Raw genomic sequence first — 23,283 nt, forward strand, 5'->3', positions numbered from 1 at the left:
AGCGTTTAATTAAGAGAACGATGATTATGAGCTAGGAACAAGTAGAAAAGTGGACGTATGGAGAAATCGGGAAGAAAACTGAGGAAGGAAGATAATATTCCTTGATCCAGTAACTGTCTCTCTTTTATACACTGAATTTTACAACTGTCCTTTGCTCGTAGTCTTTGTACAAAGATATACAGGGTGGTTGGTAACTGATGGTACAAGCGGAAAGGGGGTGATTCTACGCGAAAAAAGAAGTGGAAAATATAGAATAAAAATTTGTCGTTTGAGGCTTTGTTTTCGAGAAAATCGATTTTGAATTTTCGCTCGGTACGCGTGCACTTTATCGCGTCTCGTTATAACGGATCTCACTGTGTAGATCGTTGTCTCGATGGATATTATCGCAGTTTAAGTTTGTAACGGAAAATTAGGAATACATAATGAAATAATACGAAGTAATCATAAAGTTTAATATTACAAAAATTGCTGAAAATGTTGCCCATTCTGCTGAACACGTACTTCTGCTCTTCTAATTAAATTTCTATGAACACTTTCTAACGTATTCGATTGTTTTAAAGTATGAAAGGCTACAATAATCTTTTCTTTCAATTGCTCGCAACTTGCGATTTTTTCAGAATAGATAATTGATTTAATATGGCTCCATAAATAAAAGTTAAGAGCGTAGTGGCCAAGCTGTTGTATCGTATTGTATAATAGAAAATTGGAAATTTTTGCATTTTTGTAATTGCCATGTGTACCATCGATGAAACGAAATTTCTATTCGGCTACGCAAATAGTTTCGTAGCTTTTTGCGAGTCTACGGCTGGATTATTCTGCGTATAATACACGGAGACGATGGGAATTGCATATTTGTGTCAAGAAGCGATCGATACTTGCGCGAGGGTCGTGCAACGTTCGTTGAATAACAGGAGAAAATAACAAGAATACTCGATACCGCCTTTTAATATTCGCCTGTAACCGCGCATGATTCAGAAGAGGATTAACCCGGAATGAAATTCAAAGCCGGATATTATTCGAAAACTGTACGTATCGTATCTCGAAGCATATGAATATGTATAGACGGATGATCTTCGACCTTGGCTGGATGCTCGCTGTTTTATGATCGAACGCTCAAGCATCGCTTATGATCGTCGTTTCCGTGGGATTAGGATTTTTATTGGTTCATTTATGGATGGTCCGAGCTGGTTTTTTCCAACGACTCGTCACTTTTATTACGAGTTTCTTTTATCTTTCCCTTTTCACTTCTGCCTGGATATCATTTACCACGAGAAAACGATGTCACGGATAAAAGAGTGAGTCGAATTAACCACGTCAACATCGGGTTACTTCTTTCTTTTACGAACACCACGAACGATGTACGTACAGACAGAAGCGGAAATTCTGAACGTGACTTCAAAACGGCAATGGAAATCAAATAAACTCGGCACTTGACCTTTCGAATAAAAAACAAAAGACTAGGTAGCCAGAGACCGCGTATCCATAACCAGGCTTAGGATCAATCACACGGAATACATAGCTACAGCCACCTAATGGATAAATCAGCGAGCTAAAATCCAATATAAAGAAAATATGTTCCGTACACCCTACGAAATAACGCGCCTGACACTGTCCTGTGAAATCTTTTCACGCAGCTGAAAATAAAATACTTAGATGCCCCCACTTAACCGAAACACCCTGTATATTCACCGGGACAGAAAGAAAGAGGGAAAGTGCGCGAGTATTCGGTTTACAAAGTACAAGCAGAGGCTGGCAACTGAAAGAAGAGGGAAGGGGATGAAAGAGCAGCAGAGCCTGTTTATTCTGTAGGATACGGCAGAACCGTTTCTCTTCCAGCGACGCAGAATGGGATACTAATTCGAGCAGGCAGGGTGGTTGCAGGATGGTTGGGACTGGAGGCGTGGTGAAGGAGAAGCGGCGGTGGCGTGAAAAGGGCCACGGACGCGACTTTCGCGAAATCACACGGTCGCAGGGGGTAGAAAAAGGGACGAGATCCATTGGTTGTTCGCGTTGGTCCGCTTCGAGAGCATTCAAATGGTTTTTCAACGTTCTCGAGGGGTGGCGGGTAATTTGTTGCTGCTGGGCTGAGAACAGCGGGTGAAAGGAGTTTTTTTTTTGTGAACCCCTCGTGCGGCAGATTTTAATACCAAAGAGGAGGCATTGATGCGCGGTTCGTGGTGTGGATGACAGATCAGGGGCTGGATCGTGCGTGGGAGTGTGTGTGTGTGTGTAGCGGCGCATGAGCTTGAGGACAATTCAAATCGTGTTGTTGTTTTGCCTCGGAGTATCAACATCGTTGGGATACACGTAATGTAATAATAAATAAACTCCGGACAAAAACAACGTCGCCGCTACGAGCAGCCGTCAAACAAAGACGAATTTAAATTTTCCTGTATACGCCCGACCGGTATAAATAAACGTAACGCGATCAGTTTTTCAGTCTCAGTCTCAATGCGATTTTAACTGATTCGCATCCGAGCGCGGATTTAATCCGCGCGCTGCGGCTGCTTTTTATTTCAGTCGCTGAGTATTCTTCGGATGTGAGAGATCACGTTTGACCCGTTTGTCAGTATCTGGCCTATATCAGTTTATCGTATTTTAGAGCATTCCACGAGAAATAATATGATTTAATTTCTTATTTTTTTTAAATAAATAATTCTTTTTTCCTCTGTTATAAAGAATATAAGATGCGATGTTCGCGAAGTAACACTCTCTACCAGTCGTTTCGAACAGTAAATTTTCGATAAACTCCATGAAGAATTCGGATGTCATTTACTGCACCTACGATTGAACGCGCGCGGTGATAGGGACCAGTCTTCTTAAGCAGGGCCATGATGCAAATGAGTCGATAGCGAACATTCTCTGTATCTATTATTTTAAAATATATTTGACGGTTTTTTATATGAAGATCTCTCGTCATTAAACCAGCCAACCAACCTTCAACCAAATCTTCTACGTGTACTTTGGTGTTTTTGTTTCTTGAAGCTAAGGGAAGCTAAAGGATGGATGAATTTCTGGAATGTAGATCTCTCGGTAGAAAGATGGGAGAATTTCTAAGTAAGATACGAAAGATTTGTCAGTATCATTTGCATCGATGTGTACGGTAATTTGTGGTAAAAAAATGGCGGTAACGATATTGAAACCCTAAATATACGGGTAGGAAGAAGCTATGCGAAGATACCATGTAGGAAGCATCGGTTGTGAGATATGTTTCAAGAATACGCGTATCGTATCGAGAGTTTCGCTAGAAGTGTTAGTAAAAAATGAGGGAAATTAGAAGGTGGAAAAGTAAGAAAGGAATACCATCGGAATAAAAAGAAACGATTGATATTTTAGCTTCAAGAAGGGATAAAGACGAAACGATAGGTGTGAAAAGGTCAGCGATGATGGAAAATATGGAAAAAGCGTTAGAAAGGTGAGAAGCAAAGAAAAGATAGAAAAGGAGCAACGCTACAGGCAAAGGATCATTATTGTAGCGTAAAACAATCGTTCGACAAAACGAATGTTATAATATGTATCAAAGAATATAACATAAAACCGATGATATACGTGAAAATGCAAAATACCCGATTCGGAGGAGCTTCGAATGAAATTGCAGGATCTTCGAATGAAATTCCAAGTATCTTGGGATAAAATTCGAAGAATCTACAAATGAAATTCAAGCCGCGCGATTAAAGTGACTGCAAGGAAACACATGCGCGCCGTTATTGCGTACAGTTTCTATCTGAAAACCGCAAATAGAACCGATTTCTCCGAGGCCGGCATCAAAACGACCACAAATGCACCGAGCGGCGTAACAAGCGCAACGACCCACGTGTTGTACGCCCGTATGTATAATGTTACACAGGTGAAAAGCTCGCGAGATATCTATCGTAGAGGCGCCTCGTTTCAGACGACTGTCCTAAAACGGCCAGCTCTCGCGAACCGACTGCATTTGGTAGCGTTCACGGACCAATTAATCCACAGGAGCCTGGCTGCTGCAAGCCCGTTCACCTGACTCGCGAAGTAATGGAGCGAGGAAGATATATGTGTGTATGTATACTGTAACGAAGGAAATACGTGTTTTCTGCTTACACAGAGACCAGATTCTGTCATACGGTTGGCGTGTAAACTTGCAGGATATGCAGCACAAGTCAAAACCGAGTACGTACGATACGCGTTGAACGGGTCAAATTTATTCGGAATCTGTTGCTCGTATATTACGTAAATCGCAAGTCGATCGAAAAGATGCGAAGATTAGGCAAATAGAAATTAATGATAAAAATTATATTTCCGTATTTTTCTGCGATATAGAATCTAAGAAAGTCAATTTCTTACGTTTGATACTTAATTGAAAATTTGTAGCTCTTTGTTAGTTATCGGCACGAAAGGAACACTGTGGTTTCCTCGTACTTTCTACAGCTATCAGTGCCACGAACGAGCTTGAAAAATTCACCGCCTAAGTCGCATCGCTGTTGCGTCACGAGAGTCGAAGCTCCCTGAGAGTTCGAAACTCGAAAATCGTACTTTTTCTGGATACATGGCCGATAAACGACCCGATAAAATTCGAAATCCACGAGATAGAAATTGTAGAGAGATACGAGTTAACAATACGAATTTTTGTTTCCATTCTTTTTTCTCTAAATCTCTCTGGAATCTAGAAATATTCTGCGACGCGACGCGCTATGAATATCGAACAACTTGCAAATATTTATTTCCAGTAAGAATTACCAATTAAATCGAGTTCAATTTCCACGATATAAGCATTTTCTTTGTTTCTTTGCCCTTCGCCCGGAATCATCTAAAATATAATTTGTGCGCGAAATTCACCGAGCAAGTGCACATTGCACGTACACACGCCACAGCACACGGTTATTCGCTGACGAGAAATTACTATGGAAATAGACTCACGCTACCGGCGATTATTACCGACCAGACGGAAAGTTATCCAGGGTCTGTCGACCAGATCGACTCCGTTGATACGTCCTACGTCTGGAGAAGGTGGTTGAGACACAGTCTGTTCAAACTGTTTAAATCAATTTGAATGATCGTTATGGAGGAACTGAGCCGGGTTTTCGTTTGCTTCGAAAGGCACGTGTTACGTGTCGTGGTTAATCGTTTCGCTGAACGACGCGGTGATGACCGGCTGTTTGGACGTTTATCACGATCACATATCGAGTATCAACTACTATTTCGTAAGATTGGCAGATTTTTGTCTGCAAGATTGATCGAGCTCGTGGAAAATTCTTTTTCTATTTTTTTTTTTTTTTTTTGATGCTCGTAATTTGCACGAGTAATTTTTCTGCTAAATTTGTATTTTTCTCCAGAGGATTCAAGGAGAAATCTCGTTCGACGTCTGTTGTTCCAATAACGATCAACCTCTGGTCGAAACATTCGAATTTCGTTCGTTTTCAGCGATAACGGTCGCTTGATGGCATAATAATGTCGCAGAGGAATGTAGGATAGGACAGATGGAGGAATTTTCACGATGAATTTAGAGTATAGAGGAATTTTATATTAGGCCATCGCGCGACGCAGAATGTTTTTCCAGTGCCAGAGGAATTTCCATTTGCTGTGTACGTGTACGTATAGGCAAATTTTTATCTTAGACAACGCGAATATCTCAGAAGCCGAGTGCTGTCCAATTAAAGATATTTCAAGCCTTCTTCGATGCCTTTCCAATGCAAATTCGAAGTCAAAAGATTCGAAAACGAAGGATCGGCCGATCTGTTGGTAGACGATCGTCGCATCGGCTTCTTCCATCCAAAGATGGAAATGACTCGAACTGGAGACTGCGAGTAACGAAATGAGAATCTGCTGCTACGAATTCAATTTATCGCGTAGAAATATAAAACCTATGAATTGCGTGGTTCCGTGGAGATGAGAAAAAGCCAGAGTTGACGGATGCGAGGTACCTGCGAAGCAGCGCAGTGGCTGTGCAGGTTTCAAAGAACAGAGGACAGTGTGGATCGAAGCATCTGGTGGGCGTCGCGATTCTGTCGTTACGTGGCACGTTCGTGTTGCACGAGTCAACGCCCACGTGTCGACCATTTACCATTTACTATTTGCTCGCTTTCTTAGGAAAATTGGCGCCGGCTATAAAGACTCTGACCATCTCGTGCCGTCTTTTTCCGTCTGGCGAACGCCCGCCGCTGTCGCGCTTCTATTTATTTGCCCCGAGAATCAATTTTTTGATACGTGACGCGACGTCGCATGTATTTTCCTCGCCTATACGTTTCCTATAATATTTTTCCTGATCGCAGCCATTTCAACCACCGTTTTATGCTTGCGTCGTATGCTATATTTACCGATCGAACCTGTCGAATGTTTCGGGCGGATTTTTTCCCAAATTTTATCGCTTCTAACTTTTCGTGCCTTTACGCGTGGCTCTGTACGAGGAAATAGAAGGCGGGCAACGAACGATGACAGAGAAATCTATGGAACAGGACAAGCAGACTGAGCAACGAACTGCGCGTACAAAAAGAATGTAGAATGTAACAGGAATAGAAGCGACGAACTACCTGACCTTAATATTCCACTGTCGATAAAAAGAATTATCGCGCAGGTAAGATTAGCTGGGAAACTAGGTTGGACAATGACGATAACACGATGACTGGAATATAAAATAGAGAACTGACCTCGTCGAACTACGCCACAGCGAGGAAATAGAGAATGGAAACATACTAAGCGAATACACAATATATATGTATATAGCAGTTAGACCAATCGCACTGAAAAGCAAGAAATGGACAGAAATAGCAACAATGACGAAGGAGAAACGAATATGGGGTGTGACAAACTTCGCAAAAAGAAGCATAAAATTGAGAGCTTTCTACGTGAACGAACAGAGAAAGCAACAAAAAAAGCGAACAGAAAAATAGAAAATACGAAATACCAAAGACTGATATATAGAAGATATACAGCAACTTGTACAATAAATGAAGATTATAGGTCAATTTGGATGGGTGGAGAATTGAGATTTAACTTCGAGAAATAGATAAACAAAGACACAAAAAGACCATTGAAAGAGAAATTAATTTCTATTTAAATGGAAGTCAATTCAGTCGATAGAATTTGAAGATATTTCTTAAAAAATGAAATTTCTAAAATATTCTGCTTGTGAATAACGTTATGAATGTTCGCCATATTTTTTGCCTATCACTAACCGATTGTCCATGACGAAAATCTAATTTTGGTTACCAGTAACCGATGTGAATGATGGGAATATTTTTTGGTTAACAGCAATCGTTACCGATAGCTCGAATTTTATTTTGCTTGACGATAATCATCATCGACGACGAGAATTTTTCCTGATTACGTTCGACTGTTGTCGATCGTTGTTAGCATCGCTGCTAATTAGTATTCGTATACACCATGGAATAATGAATTATAAAATTGACGCGTTTTATTAAGCAAAAAGACGGTACGAAAATACATGACAAAGTAACAAAATGATTCGTTTGATTAGTTTCAAAGAAAATTATAATTTCACACATTTGAAACATAAAAATCTGACTTTCCATCTTCCCTACGATATTTTCGTGTTTGTATTTTCTTCGCAATTAGACTAAAACTAAGACATAAAACGAACGACGCGACTTAAGATTAAAACTTGATAACAATGTTTAAAACTAACGACGCAGCTTGATGCTAAGACCTAAAAGTAGGTCTAAAAAGTAACGACGCAACTTGGAACTGAAACTTAAAGCTAAATCTTAAAATTAAGATGTAAAATTAAGGCGTAAAAATTAGACTTGAAATCGAGGCTTAAAGCTAAAGCGTAAAACTAACAACGAGTCATAAAACGAAGAATAAGTCTCTCTCTGCATCCCTCGCCGTCCACTGACGAGGCTTACGATTAACTTAATCTCAATTTTAGCACTGAAAGCTACTTAAACTAAAGTACATTAGATCGTAGCCCTAGTGGCAACCTTTCGTATCGAAGACTTTAACTCAAACGTACACATCCCTCGATATCCCCGCGCTATCTCACGGTATCCCACGACGTCCCACGGCGGATGATAATAATTTACTATGTATATGTCTCTCTTTATCTTACGATCGATTAAAGCTAAGACGCGCGCATCCCACGTTGGCTTTCTAAGTTGCCAATTAAAACTAACGCTTAAACCTAAAACTTCCAAGTAAGCATACGCTAAGCACCATCTTCCATCTCCCGCAAAACAATTACCTGGATCCTTACAAATTTCAAAGCAAAGCATACGGCACGCCGCATCTATCTGGCGTACAACGATTACATAAATCACCGCAGAGATTATGCGATAAATCGCAGATTACTACCTACGCATATCTAATTTACGATTGATCAAAATTAAGACGCAGGCATCCCACGATGGCCTTGCGATATGCCACGGCGTCCCACGACGAATTGTCGGTCCAGTTTGGATTACCAAAAAAAAATTCTCAAGAGAATTTTGCATAGTCTAGACTGGACTGTATTAGCGTAGTTTTTAGCTTCATATCGTTTTACGATGTAGCGATACCGATGATGAGACGTTAATATGCGTATCAGTTTGCAAATGGTATAACGTATGTATTTAATGGATGTGTATGCATTATACGTAGTAGCAAAATCAATGTTATATTAATTTTCTAATATTTGCAGTGGTATTTCGAGCATGAATATTTGGAAAACGATAGCAATTAGCGGGACCCACCACGGGGAGGTGACTACGCTCGGGTCCCATTATACGTACATCAGAAATTAATTCTATTTATCGATAAAATATCTATCGTACGTTATACGTGTCGGTTGGGTCATAATTGGGGAGCGGAGATTGCAGCATGATCGAGCAGAATGAATTGGGTAGATTACGTAAAAGGTTTTTAAACGTGATTCTGTTGTATTTGATTGGCGAGTAATCGTTATTTGCGTTATCGAGAGCGGAAGATGTACAATTATTTGATAATATAAAGAAGTGGCGAGTATTGGGATTTATTAATTCGTTACGAAAGATATCGAGAATGCTGTGGTAGCGTCGCTGATTTTAGTATGATTCTTTCTACGTGTCTGCTACGTATAAAGATTAGCAAGATAAATTATTAACTTAATTGTTACGAATTGTTGGTATTGTTTTAAATGAATTGTTATCGGTCAACGGCGTAATTGTTATAAGTAAAGAGAATAATTATCTTAAATTAACGAGGTATTGTTATAAATTAATGGTGTAACTGTTATGAATTAACAGTAGAATTTGTTATAAATTAACGGAAGAATTGTCTTAATAGTAGAATTGCTTCAGATTAATTGTACAATTCTTGAGAATTGAGAGTATAATTATTTTAAATTAATGGTATATTGTTACAAATTAATCGTGTAACTATTGTAAATTAACGATAGCATTGCCCTAAATTAATAGTAGAATTATATTATATTAATGTTATATTGTTAAAAATTATTCTCGTAATTGCCATAAATTAACAGTAGAATTGTTTTAAATTAATAGTATAATTATTAAAAATGAAATATAAAAATGAATTATTAAAAATGAACAATAAACAAATACTCTTACTTTTCTCTTAAGAGAAATTTTAATTCTCAATTTAATTCCAATTCTATATACCATTTTAATTTAACAAACAATTAATTATTAAATACACAAATCTGCTTTCACACAACTCCGTTTTACCTTTCACCGTAAGATTATTTTAAAGCATGGTTTTAGTCGAATTATCAATTTAATTACTATTTTGTGTAATAACGTCTGTAATTTGCATTTGAATATACAGTTGAATTCCGTTTACTCGAAACTGTCGCGCGACAAATACTTCATGCGTTTACCATGTACTTACGATTTTCTGTTCGTATAATAGCGTGGCATAATTTCACGTGGCGAGATAGGCGAGTTCGACAAAGTTTATTCAATCGACCACTAGCTAAAGTTTCGTTTGAATAAACGTATCGCGTTCAAACCACGTTCAAACGGACCACATCAAAGGGTATGGATTTAACATAATTACAATCGTCGCGACGCGACGTTACAAATCATTGAGCTTTTTCGAGTTCGGTATTTTAGAACACGAGACACGGAATCCCATTTAAAACGCCACTCGAGTCCATCCTGTCCTCGGCCAATGGTCGAATATAACAGGAAAAATTTGTTGTCGTCGATAATGGCTATTTGCAACCGAAGCAAAACTCCCATGCAACCGAACAAAATTCCCATCAAAACAATTTCAATCGTTCGTATAATGGTTATTTGTAATTAAAATATTTAAATTACGGACATGAATTCTACTATCGTGACTTTTCAAATTTGTCTGATAACAGTTACGATGTGTGGCGCGTGTACGAAAAGACTGTAGCAGGCGCAAGCCTCGATACGTTAAACGAATACAATTTAACACGGTTTTTGATAGGCTTCGAATAATTTCGTTCTTTTATGCACAATACTTCATTGGAATAATTTATTATATTTGAATTAGAAGAGAAAGCCTTTGAATTTCACGTTCTTCTAAGCGTACGATTTTAACGATCGGATATATTGACAAGCGTAGAACGAGAAGAACAATCAAGTGCGGTATCCTGAGGTAAATCGACGAACGTTGGAAGAAACGATTCGACGAATAATTGTTAAAAATATTTTTGCAGCTCGGAACCTCCGTTTATGTTGATGAAACAATTATTCGTCCCCATGAGCGATAATTCACTGAATAGAAGCTTCTACATTTGAGTGAGAAAATTCTCAGTTTTAAAAGGATATATTGGGTTGGAAACCAAGTGATTGCGGATTTTGTCATTAGGTGGTACTGATAAAATCCGCGATCACTTAGTTGCCAACCCAATATAAGATGATTTGTAAGACGATAAAAGTATTTGTTTCAGAAAGAAACCTTAGGAAATTGAGGAAGAAAATTCTCAGCTTCTATAAAACGATCCGTAGAGAGATAAAAATATTTATCGAAGATAGAAGATTGAGAAAACTCAGAATTAAATCCAACACTTGGTAAGTGGTGGGAAAATTTCACCACCGTACGGCAAAGAGTGGAGATCATTTTTTGGCAAACACGTAGTAGGTAATTATGAATTATTCGGTAAGTGAATGAACGGCTGTAATAGAAGGGCTAGGTAAATCTAAAGTCTAGAGGCTGGAAACTGCCTCGGCCACGTTCGCTAAACGCTCTCTCTCTCTGTTAATGTACGAATCCACTTAGGCGCGCCCCGCCACGTCTGATTAGATTAATTTTAAGAAGCCCTGCTACTGCCTGCCTACTCGGTTGCCTCTTCGCGATATTGCGTTCGATGCTATGCGCTGCATTTTCCAGTCGCGCAATCCACCAGAAAACATAATCTCAAGTATACATAATTATTCATCGATCGAAAATATATAATATTTTAATATTCATTCAGATTTCATTCCCAATGTTATCGTTTCGAGTAAACGAAACGAATCTTACGTTCGTTCGCACTAATCTGTAAATTAGTGATAAGATTTGAAAAATGATACTGTAAGAAAATTCTACTGAACTGAAAGACGGTTGAAACCGTTTTCGAGACTGACAGCTAAATTAGCAGCTAATACGTTGATAATAATATTGTTTGAACGTAATAGCTACTAAATAGCAACTCGGGAAAGAAAGAAAATCGCCAGTGTGAAATCGCTGCTCTTAATAACAATAAACCTTTTCTCTTAAATGCATCAATCGTTGTGAAAAATCTGGCAGATATAATCCTCGTCCTACATCGTCCCGGCCTTTCTTCCTCTGCATCAAAATTAATAACGCGCATTTTGCACAAAGGGTGGGCAAAAGGATTCGCCGGGACCAGCGCGCTCGTATAAAAGGCAAAAAGCGGGGCAAAGACAAGAGCTATTTTAACGTGAAAGCTCATTTACGAACCGCCGTCGCTAAGAGGCGAGGCTAATGGCACCGAATAAATTATCGTGTGTCGTTCAGAGGCACGAGGAATGCCAAGACAAGACAGGTTTCGACGATTCTTAATCTTTCGACGCGAATCTTTCAATCGGATTGCGTGCCGGTCGTAATTAATCACGTGGAATTAATTGTAGCCGATCGAGGACCGTGAAAAACACCTCGAAACGATTTGCCAACGATAACCGCGAGAGGCTGCAGGTTCCTCGTTTCGACTGTCTAATTAGTCGAACGTTCGACTAATTGCCTTTGGTCTCTGGTCACCGACGAGACGTTAAAACACCTGGCGATATCGCGAGATTGATTTTTAATTAATATCTATATCGAATTTTATGGGAGAGCAAACGTGACGAAGTGAAACAGCAGGCGATACGATTAATTGAACATTCGAATTATTGGAATTGCTTTTACGTCACGGAGATAGTGGCTTTCTTAATGGCGTTAGAAATTGGTGAAAGGAAATGTATAAGGAAATGGTAAAAGAAATGTAGGGCACAGCACTTTGTAGATTGCAAGAAGAAACGGCATCGATTGAGTGTTCAGACTGCTGGAAATATTTTTATTTTACGAAGGTAATCTTCTTCTATAGCGTTAGGAGTCGATGGAGAAGGAAATAGGGAGCATCGTGATCGATGACAGCGATCGGCTATTTGAAACGTTCGAATTATTTATATTTTCGGAAGATGATCGTCTCGAGTGGCGTTAAACGAGCCCGAATGACGTTTCCTTTGCGTTCCTTTCATTCTATGCTAATTGATTCTAGGGAACAGTGATCGAAACAATAGTAATGGTAATGAAGATTGAGTGGACGAATAAACAGGATCAAAGGATTGCTTCTTTTCCTTTTTTAACAATGCTGTTACAGATTGGAATTTATGTGCGTCTGGCTTCCGCGAATTAAACTGTGCGTTAACCGTATGTTAACCTTAGACGGTGGTGGCCCATGCTGGCTAACGATTCCTGTTAGTTACGCAATTATCAATTATCTTTGACTTAAGAGGAAAGATCAAGGGAACCATTCTCTACTCTGTTTATTTATTGTCATTGTTTATGATTTCTTTACCAACATTGCGTCTTTGTACATTTGTTTGTACATTTAAATTACGTTTCAACGAACAAGAAGACAAAAATTTCGCAGGCTGTTCGAAAACGACAGGAAAATAGGAGAAATTACTTAAAAACACGAAGATTCGCAGACATTTTCCCCAAAACATCCCTAGAAGATCGAAAGGAAATATCGCTATATCAACAACGATTTCATTTCTTCCTCAAGTACAATATATTTTCTAATAGAAAGACGAGAAAATCGAGTGTCCAACGCAACAGGCTTAGAAAAAAATCAGTGGCAATTTACAATATACACTAAATAGATTAAATAGAAAAAATAGTAATAGATTAGAGAATAGTAAGGAAATAGTAGGAAAATTATTATTATTATAGTAGGAAAAAAGATTAGATAGGATAGTGTGTATTATATAGGCCAAGGAAAAATTAAATTATACATACGTTTAAGTGTCAGTATTAGACATAAGATGACACACGTATGTTTGAAACGTGCGTGTAGATAAGCAAAAATCTTCCAACGTATGCTCTAAATAAATTACGAGAACCAGTGAGAGTCAGAAACTCGTAAGCCAAATCTTTTTCCTGCGCTGTGAGGCCGAAGAATAAATAAAAGATATATTATATATATTTTTTTAAGATTTTTGCTTATCTACAAGCACGTTTCATCTTATATCTAATACTGTCACTTAAACGTATGTATAATCTAATTTTTCCTTATAGTTGCGTGTATATATACAACTCATACTGTCATCAGCCTGAAACGTCTTTGTCTCGGCCGAACTGATATTAAAATTCCCCGGTTGCCAGAGTCCGTCAGAAAAACGTCCCGCCTTTCTCCGAGCAACTTCCTTTCCCCGGTCGAAGGCACGGCGACCTTAGTTCCTCGGCATTTTTCCAGCTCCCTGACCCTGCAATTAGCCGGTCAGCTCGTCGGTCAGACTAATTGATTCGTCTGCCGGTAACCTTCTCGAAGACTACGGCTGCAGAAGAGGGTGGCATCGCGAGACTTTAATCATTGCTCTCCTCTGGCCAACTTCAGCCGCAATTTCCGACACGGCCCGAGGCCGCGATATTAACTTAAGACGACGACGGACTTCCGTTCGCCACGGCGAAACAGCCAGGACGAGGTGGTGGATTAACGCGCCGTCCACAATTTTGGTAATTAATATTCGCGCGACGCCGCTTGAATTCCTCGTTTATTAGCCCGCGGATGGTGGCTGAGGGACGATCTTGTGCGTAATTTGTAATTTATTCCTTTTTCACCGGGTCCTGCCCCGGCTGTATATCAAGGAGCAAGAGGGGAAAATTCTTTTTGAGGGTTGCAGGTGGTCGTAACGTTTTTGAGCGAGGGGCGAGCACAATCGGTGGACTAACGGATGCGTGCAGCGTAGAACGACGGAGATGAAGGACGTTTAGTGGTTAAGAAGCTGGTGGAGCAGGGTATTAGGTACTAGAAATTAGACCTGGGATGCTTCTACCGAGCGTTGGCTAGCTTTTACAGCGAAAATGGAAGCTTGTAGTTTGCTTTAAAAATGCAATTCTAAGTGGTCGGTGAACGAGGAACGTTCCTTTGCCGTTGCAAAGTACAATCGAGGAGTTGCTGCGGAGTATCTGCTAAAATCGTGTTCCGCAAGTTTCAGTATTCAGAGTCGAAAGTTTCTTTCGTTTACAGAACCGCGATATCTACGAGAAGCCTGTAAAATCGATAGCGCGTCAAGTTCGCTTTTCACGTAGGCTAAAATGACATCAGAGAAGACGGATCTTTTACTTGCAACGAGAAACGATGAAACTTTAGATAAATGATTTTGCAGCCGCTTTCTCCGCATATCGAATTTTCTCGTTACGTTGGTGCATTCAAAGTAATTGCATTATCTTGAAAGTAATTACACCTATGTGTTACAATATCTTGTTAAATGCATATTGCAAGTAGATAAAGTAAAGTAAAGAAAGTAGATAAAAACGGAGGTAGAAGCGTCTCAAAATACAGAGAAAGATTATATTTGTAGCTTAGCCCGATCCGACGTTGTATCGATAATGGAAGAAATATCTATAGTATGTTTTACGCGTCGAAAATTTCAATTTCGATAATTCTTCGTAATTTTACAGCGTCAATTCTGTTGCTAAACTAGCGCGACTTCGCAATGCGCTAGGCATCGAAGTTATGGCTATTATTGAAGGCACGGAAGATGCATCAAAAGAAGAGAATTTCTTCAAAAGGATCAGGACGAAAATCGACGAAAATTGTCCGAAATGTTCGAAAGTAAAAGACTCGAATATCTTCAAAAATGTGGTCTTCCGTGGTTTGGAAGATATCAAATCGAAATAGAACTTTTCTCGAAAAACGCGCACTTCGTTTAATTCATTTTCCATCCAACGTTGCTTGGAATTTAGACGCACGTATGGTAAAGCTCGTAGGCCGTGAAATCGCGATAATCGGAAGAAGGAAACATCTCGAGAAACGGCCGTAATCCGAAGAGCTGCTCGAACGATGATCAAACCATCGCGTGATTCGCACGATCGCGTTTAAACCGGTGTAACTTCTCGAGTAACCTGGTCGTTTACACCAACGAAGAGCAAAGTTATTTACGTGGAATTCGCAACGACCGTCACGTTGAATTCGCCCACGTCGCGTTTCGAGAAAGTCGTCTTTTCGAACAGACGTTAGGCCCATAACGATCCCCAACGATCGTGTTTTCCCGCCACCCTTCGCCTTCAAAACATTCTTCGACGTTTCCAAGCCGTAGCTAAAAGTCCAATGGCCGTACGTGCCCCGAAATAATCGCGTAAGCGAGCGCCGGCCAACTCCATCCACGGAATTCCCGATTCGGTCACGTGCGGTTCGCTCGAATGCCTAACGATTGTCGTCGGTTGTTGCTGCACCGCACGCTCGCGATGCATTCCCAATACACCAGAGCCCCGTCTCTCTCATTGCCAACCCTCTTCCGGTCTAATTTCGCTAATGATCCAGTTTTTCAAGTTCCCCTTGCTCTCCTAATTTTCTGACTTTTCGCTTCCTTCTTCGTCGAGCCACGTTCGAAGTCTCTGGAACGCGCGACTCAAAAATTTTCTCTCAGCCTCCGGGATCCGAACGTAACGACCACAAAAACGAGCTATCCCTTAAACTGTGTCGTCCTTAAACTTGCCTCGTCGTCGAAAACGACAGTCGTTGCGCCAACTTTAAGTTCTGGTCTTCGGAATTCAAAGAACTCTCCTTCGACTCTTGGGTTTCTTCGATTCTCGCGACTGTAACTGGGAGTTCAACCTCGAACGCTCGTCGATAGATCGCAGATTTCCGTCGTAAACGCGCGAAGATGTAGAGAAGACGCGCGCAACGTGGGAAGATACGCGAGATTCCCAAAGTACTTGGTCGTAACGCGCGAAGAGCGAACGAAATCTCCGCTCAGGTTCGATTTCTCAAACTGGCGCGGTGAAAATTTTAGATTCGCGTAAGAATCCGCGGTGCTGCTCATCCACGGGTATAAAATGGGTAAAGGAAGAACGTGACCGGTGATCTCTCGCGGCGACCGCTTAAATTATCGGCAGCCTGTTACATTAGCAGGTCGAACCGGTCCGCGGTTGCAGGATATAATCGGCGTTCACCGGTGTTTATCTATTAATTATTAATTTATCCGGAGGGAATGAATGGGAGGAGCAGCGGGTTAAAATAAAGCGCTGTTAAAGCGTCCGGCAGCGGTGTCCCGGCCAATTATAAGAGGCCACGGAAATTATTCGACCGCTCTTGGCCCCGCGGGTTAACGATCTGTCGCCGGTGTTCAGTTTGTCCGGGGTTATTTAATACGCGTTATTTCATACGCGCCACGGCTATCTCGCATTAATTCCACGCTGTTAGTGGAACGCGACGCGGTGGGATAGCGCGGAATAAACATTGTGGCAAATTCAAATTGCCACGGTGATTTGGCACTGGCAAGCTGAACATTTCTAATGGCCATTTGGAACGTTGCGTAATCGCGAATGTCAGAGTAACGAGTTCCAGTTTCCTTCTCTTCGCGATCACCGAGGATGCGTACGAGTACGTGAAGCTGTGCGCCAAAGTTTCCGGACAGTGACAGATTTTTCACTTTACATTCGAGAAGACTTTCGATTGTCTCGTGGCAAGCGAATAATTGAAGGAAATTGCAATTTTCTACGGGCTGTCCGATTTTTATTTATAGGTGCGAATTACTGGTGAACTGTCCGTTATATAGAAAAAATGGCTCGGACAAGAGGTCGAGGTGGCTTCCAGGTGATTACGATCTGGTGTAACTATTTTACCCGTGAATGGACGCACAGAGATAGCACGAAGGTAACGTACGTTTTCTTAAATGAGGTGATATAATTTTTAATGCACGTTTGCGTTAATTAAACTACGTGTTTGCCCTGTATTTCGTATGGCGCTGTTTCACGAGATAAAAGTTGAAATATCTGGTAAATAATTTTTTATACAGAATATCAAGAGACGTACGTCACCCTCGTACAATCTCTACTTGTCCATCTGCAGAAAAATTAATTACACCAGATTATCTCGCTCTCGAAACCATTCAATCTCTGTCGCAATATTTCCCATATATAGCAGATACTTTAACAATTCTCATTTATAGATTAAAATTAAACACCGTGTATACTATATCAAGAAAGTTCTTAAAGGAAATTTACGGTGTTTCATGTTCTACGATCCATTTTAATACGCTCGATTTAGATTCAGCATGAAATTTTCTACTTTTATCTGTTCGACGATACACCAGCACCTTTTAAACGATAAAAGAATTTCAGCAATTGATATACATTGGAGAATAAGCTAGAAGTTCTTAAATGATAATGAAGGAGTGTTTCTCAACTGTTGCCGGTAATACGAATGATTTCAGAGAAATTGTAATTTTGTGTGATATTGATATAATTCATCCATATGGAAGGTCCAATATCTACATACATTTACATTTTATTATAATTATACGTCGATTAAATAAATAGCCGATACATCAGGCATAATTACCAGCCACTTTAATAATCATGAAACACCGATTTTAGTCTAACGTTATAATACAACCTACGTGGTGGTCATTCGAGCGAAAAAACAGGATGCAAATTAATCGGCCACCGGATGACGAAGCATTGGAATATTCGAATGAAAATGAGACGCTTAATTTCCGATAATGACACCGAACGAAAACGATCGTGCTGTTGCATATTGCATTCCGCATAGGCTATTTGCATCGCTGCCGGCTTGTTCCGCTCGCAACACTCTATTTTAGCGCGCGTTGGACCAAGGGAACGTTTAATCGATAAATGCTTATAGATTATCGTGCTCCAGTAAAGTACCCCCCTCTGCAATCGCGATAAGGCAAGCCGGCGATATGTAATCTGGCCGCGAAATCTGCAAATTCGCCGATGCGACCAGTTAAAATTTAATTGAAACCCTCCTATGAACCTGGCAACTTTATTTAGTGACCTTCGATCGGTAACGTTGCGTGGAACGATTATGGCAATCGGTTATCGTAAATGAATTACACGCGCAACGGTACGAGTCGATTTTTTCCACACTGCGCCAGTTACAAGTATAACTGGTTTTCGTACGGTTGAAATTGCTTAAGTTTTAATAAAGCGATTAAACAAAATATATCCTACTTGCAACTATAGCGGCTCGCGAAAGTATTTTAACGGTTACCGTGGAAAAGTTTCGCGCGTATATCGCGTGTGTTGTACGTAAGACCGTTTTAAGATATCGTTGACACGTACCAGACATCACCGTCTCTGATTATTTTCGTGAAATCTGAAATCTGAAAATTTATGTAGAAAATTACCATGCATTTAAATCTGCGAACATATTACATTTACTAGAGAAAGCACGAACAGTGGTTTGAGACATACGATAAGTCTTACATTGAGTCTGTCTGATATTTAGGTTTATTAATGGATCATTGATTACCATGCTCGCTGGTTGTGCTCGTAGGGAAAATTAACAGGGTCGATAGAGAATTAAAGAAGACGAACAAAGAAGCTGATTTCTTCTAAATATTCATTGGCAGAATTCTGACTTGAGAAAATAAGTCAGAGCGATCTTTAGAAACGAAAGTAAGTGAAATCTACAGAGGAAGGCTAATAGGCTGAGGGTCAGAGACCTTGTCGAGTATAATTTCGAAGAGTATGAGAAAATCATCTTTGTTTCCCCGATTTCATATTATGTTATTAGCAATTTTGTCGAACGGCTGTCTCAATCAGCAGGCGATACGCGAACGTGACTAAGGAAGAATCAAGTCTAGTGAGAGGTAAACGCGATAAGACTGACAGCGAGATTAATCTGACCGCGGAATCTGGCTTCGTTTTAATAGAATTTCATTGAGGAGAGGCTGGCTGACGTGAGTGCACCCTGGGATGCAACTCCAGCTCCATGTACCTATTAACGCAACGTGGATTTATATCCGACTCTAATAACGCGGTAATTACGAGCTGCCTTTGTTGTCGAGTTCGATTAAAACATCGGCACCGAGAGGAGCTGATGTTGCAGCGGAGCAGCGCGTTTCGCAGGTAATTAGCGCGTTAAAATTTCGTTAGGGAACGATTTTCTCAGCTGCGACACGAGTTTGACGCGATAGCTAGAAGATTGTTTTCTTGATTAAAAATTTCTTTTCGCACTGCACTACGAGATGTTTGGATGATTTAAAAGTATGAAAACGAGAGATTCGAGCGAATGGAAATTATTTGCTCGGATAGAATCTCGCAAACCAAGTCCGTTTCTTAGTGGTGAGACTGGAAATAAAGAATATTCCTTTTAACGTAAAAGTAACGATATAAATTATTGTTCGAGGAATAATGAGCGATTCGACGAATGAATTAATACGATTTATTAATAATATGATACGTAAAATACGTGTAATGTATACACAGTAGAAACGTAATGGGCTATTAAAAACAGCCAATCGTTGGATAAACAAATTATCAATTTCGCGGTATTTAACAAGCGAAATAACACAAATTAACTCGTTCTACCCGTTCGTTAGCAGGTTAAGCGTTTTAAAATGTGCGTATAATTGGCTTCATTGCGTATGCGCGTACTGTCTTCTAGCGATAGGCGAAAAAGATAAAGAGCTTAAAATTCCCTGAAATTCATAATATTCATCGTAGTCTGAATAACCGATAACAATCTATTTCGCTCGTGAACTATATCGTTCATTTTACATTCAATAACGTTTATTATTAATATCGCCGTTGCAAACTATCGCGTACTTTTCTCGATGGAGAAAAATCGCGATACGATAATGTTTCCGCCGTTCCATATAAGCTTGGAGCTTGGAACCGGTTACGAGTACGAAATGCACTTTATTTTCCGATATTTGCATACAACCGTCGAGATCGTTATTTCTCAATTCCAGTTGGCACAACGTTGCCGAGGGAAACGGGAAAGCAGAAAGAAAATGGGTTAAAAAATCTGCCGCCACATTAACGATGACGTAACGCGCATGCGCGCCAATTGGACGCTGTCGCGCGAAAAATTGGCGAAAATTCGAAAGAGAAATTCTGTTCTCCCAACGAGGGACCTTCGACTTTCGTAAACCTTTACGCGTCTATGAAAATTTTCAAAGTTCAAAGACTCACGGAACGCGCATAGTACGAGCAAATATATAAAATATGCAAAGTTTATCACATATTGTAATATTTGGTAAATGTTAGGTACTGTTACTCTATTAATTTATAAATACGTGAAATTGCATAAATGTCCGTTAACAACTTATCGATAACAAGTCAGGTGTTCCCTTCAGACGAGAGAAGCTACTTTTCTCGAAGAGCACCGCCGAAATCATTTTCGTGTATCAAGGTCGTTTTACGATAAGCCTTCGAGAGATCGAAAATGTAAATTCCAATCGGATTCGAACGTAAACGGCTTTAGGCTCGTAAAAAAGTCAATTCATTGCAGCTGGCAACGTGGAAAGATACAACGAAGAATTCGCGGGAAACTGGAACCCTTTGGCCACGTCGATGTCGCTTAACCTCCAATTAAGAGAAATGCCTTGAATTATATTATAGGTTAGAGCCGTGAAATACGTGGATAGCGGGCGGACGTGAAACGAATAAATTGACGAGAGCGTTTCCACGTAGTCGGCAAATCGCTCTCATCTTTACGATCGCTCGTACGCACGAATGTTTAAAACACACCATTTCCATGTTGGAATTTCGCTGCGTTAAGTACGTTCGCGCTCGTCGGCGATGTACTGGGTGCACTGAAAATCGTGGTACAAGCCGAAGGATGGCGATTCTTCGCGCAAAAACAGATCGAAAACGTAGAACGACAATTTTCGATACGACGCTTCGTTCTCGAGAAAATCAACTATCAAGTTTGATGCGGTTGGCGCTCTTACGTTTCAAGTGCACACGCACCCGACCAAACTTCATCGTCGATTTTCTCGAAAACGGAGCCTCGTATCGAAAATTCTTGTTCTACGCATTTCACTTACTTTTTCATGAATAATCACTTCACGGCTTGCAGCAGGATTTTCAGTCCACCCTATACGTGGAAACGGGAACGAAAGCTTCGCGTTTCTAAAGTTCGATCGCGTCGTTCGTATTTATGCGTTACGGGGGGAGAGGGGGGTGGGAGAGGGAACAAAGTTTACTCGTACAGTGACAGTCAACACAGGTATACCGATCCACCGCTAATTACTGTTCGTAATCAGATGTCTGACCAACGTAGCAGATTGGCTAGTTACCAGTTGCGCCAATAGTCAATACCGCGGATCGATCACGAGCCACGAACCAGCTACAATTGGTGCGTTGATATCCTCAAACAATTTACGTTGATTTCGGCTTGCACACCGCCCTCTATACAATTGCATTATGTTTTATCAGTGTTCCTAGGGAATTTGCATTCCGCCGATTCGTCGACATACAATGTGTCCTTTGGTGTTTAATCGTTTGTTCGATTTTCCTTCTGCAAATAGAGAAACAATTTATTTCGTCGTAGCAAAATATCGTATACGGTTGTTCCTAAAAATATTCAAACACACGCCATAGAAAATTTTGACGGATATATCGTTCGTGCTATGTGAAGCAATCGGAAGTTTCATCGTGACTTGAAAGCAATTTGAAAATGTATATACAAGCTACAGGATATTTAATAGAAATATATATCTCTAGTCGATTAATAAGTCGATTAATCTTCGTACCAATTTCTTCATTCTTGTTGGTCGTATCGTATTCGACATTTACATATTCTTCTCCATTTCGAGGTGGAATTGAAAAGAAATTCGATAGGGCGTCAAATTTATGAAACGAATATGATTTTCTTACAACGAAGTTGAGGATTCTAACGATACGATAAACCAGCTGGAATCAGGATGCTATATACAGTTGCCATGCACTTGCCGTGAAAATCACTTCGAATGACAAACACGTCCGCTTAACGGAATGAATATCTTCGAACTAACTGCGGCAATTTTTCTCCGCGTCTCTCGTACCAGTTACAGTTAAGAAGCACTAATACCACCTACCAACGCGTCAATCTATCACGCCAACGTTTCTATCACGTCTGTTAAAGTCTCCAATCCATCAACGTACGAAACTAAGTTTTGCCCGCCGAAAAAGAAATCCAGCCGAAAGTTGCTCTATTACGAGGCGAAAGTTTATTCGAAGTTCTGCCCGCTTCTAACAACCGGAACATCCATCCGGGAACCATCGGCATACCAATTTAGCGAACTCCCCTTAAACTTCCGGCTCCTAATAACCGGCCGGTGTTTACGAAGCTGGGTACACACATTGGCGCGAGGAGCACGCGTGGCACGCCTTCACGATGATGAGAGGAATAACTCATTAGCTTTGTAACGTGGCGGACCACGCGGCCCGATACCGCCCTGAATTATACGGCGAATTACATTAATACCGGATAACAGAGATTCCCGGGGTGCGCGCTGTAGGATCACTCGCACGCGCGTCGGTACATCAGCCCGGAAGACCGCGCAGCGAGGACCGCTGCGGGGCCAAGTTCTCGCATAATTTTCGAATAAAGTCGAATATTTCCCTGGCTCGAAGTGGCACGGTAATACTCCTGCGGAGAGGTTGCGCCCGCGGTGTGTAAGTTGTAAATCTTTGAAGTGGCTTTCGCGCTGTGAGTAAAGATTCCCCGACCAGTTGCGAAGTTAGAAGGAGACGGCTATAGAAGAAGAAAGCGGCAACGTATTATAGAAGAGAGTTTTCTTCTTTTCACCCTTCTTCTGCCGAGGTTTCTCTACTTATTTCTACCGAAGAGGAAGAAGATAAAAGGTCCAACTTTAATATTAAGGCAATAAACCGGCGCAGTCTCGAATTCTTCCGGGCAATATATCTTCGGCCATGACATCGTGTTCCTTCTGGTAAACGTTG

At 40.5% G+C, this 23,283-nt stretch overlaps 1 protein-coding gene and 1 long non-coding RNA gene across 6 annotated transcripts in view; one reads left to right on the forward strand and one right to left on the reverse strand.

Moving 5' to 3' along the window:
• Positions 1 to 23,283, forward strand: part of LOC117210201 (ankyrin repeat domain-containing protein 50) — a 219,860-nt gene that overhangs the window by 156,100 nt on the left and 40,477 nt on the right. The gene's annotated exons all lie outside the window — the stretch shown is intronic.
• On the reverse strand, positions 505 to 21,848 carry LOC117210209. Its single transcript, XR_004488057.1, has 3 exons — positions 21,312 to 21,848; positions 15,475 to 15,476; positions 505 to 601 (listed from the first exon to the last, which is right to left on the reverse strand). It is a non-coding gene; the product is annotated as an uncharacterized LOC117210209 (long non-coding RNA).

This window comes from Bombus bifarius, unplaced genomic scaffold (assembly GCF_011952205.1).
Source record: "Bombus bifarius isolate JDL3187 unplaced genomic scaffold, Bbif_JDL3187 scf7180000008199, whole genome shotgun sequence".
Classification (NCBI taxonomy): Eukaryota; Metazoa; Arthropoda; class Insecta; order Hymenoptera; family Apidae; genus Bombus; species Bombus bifarius.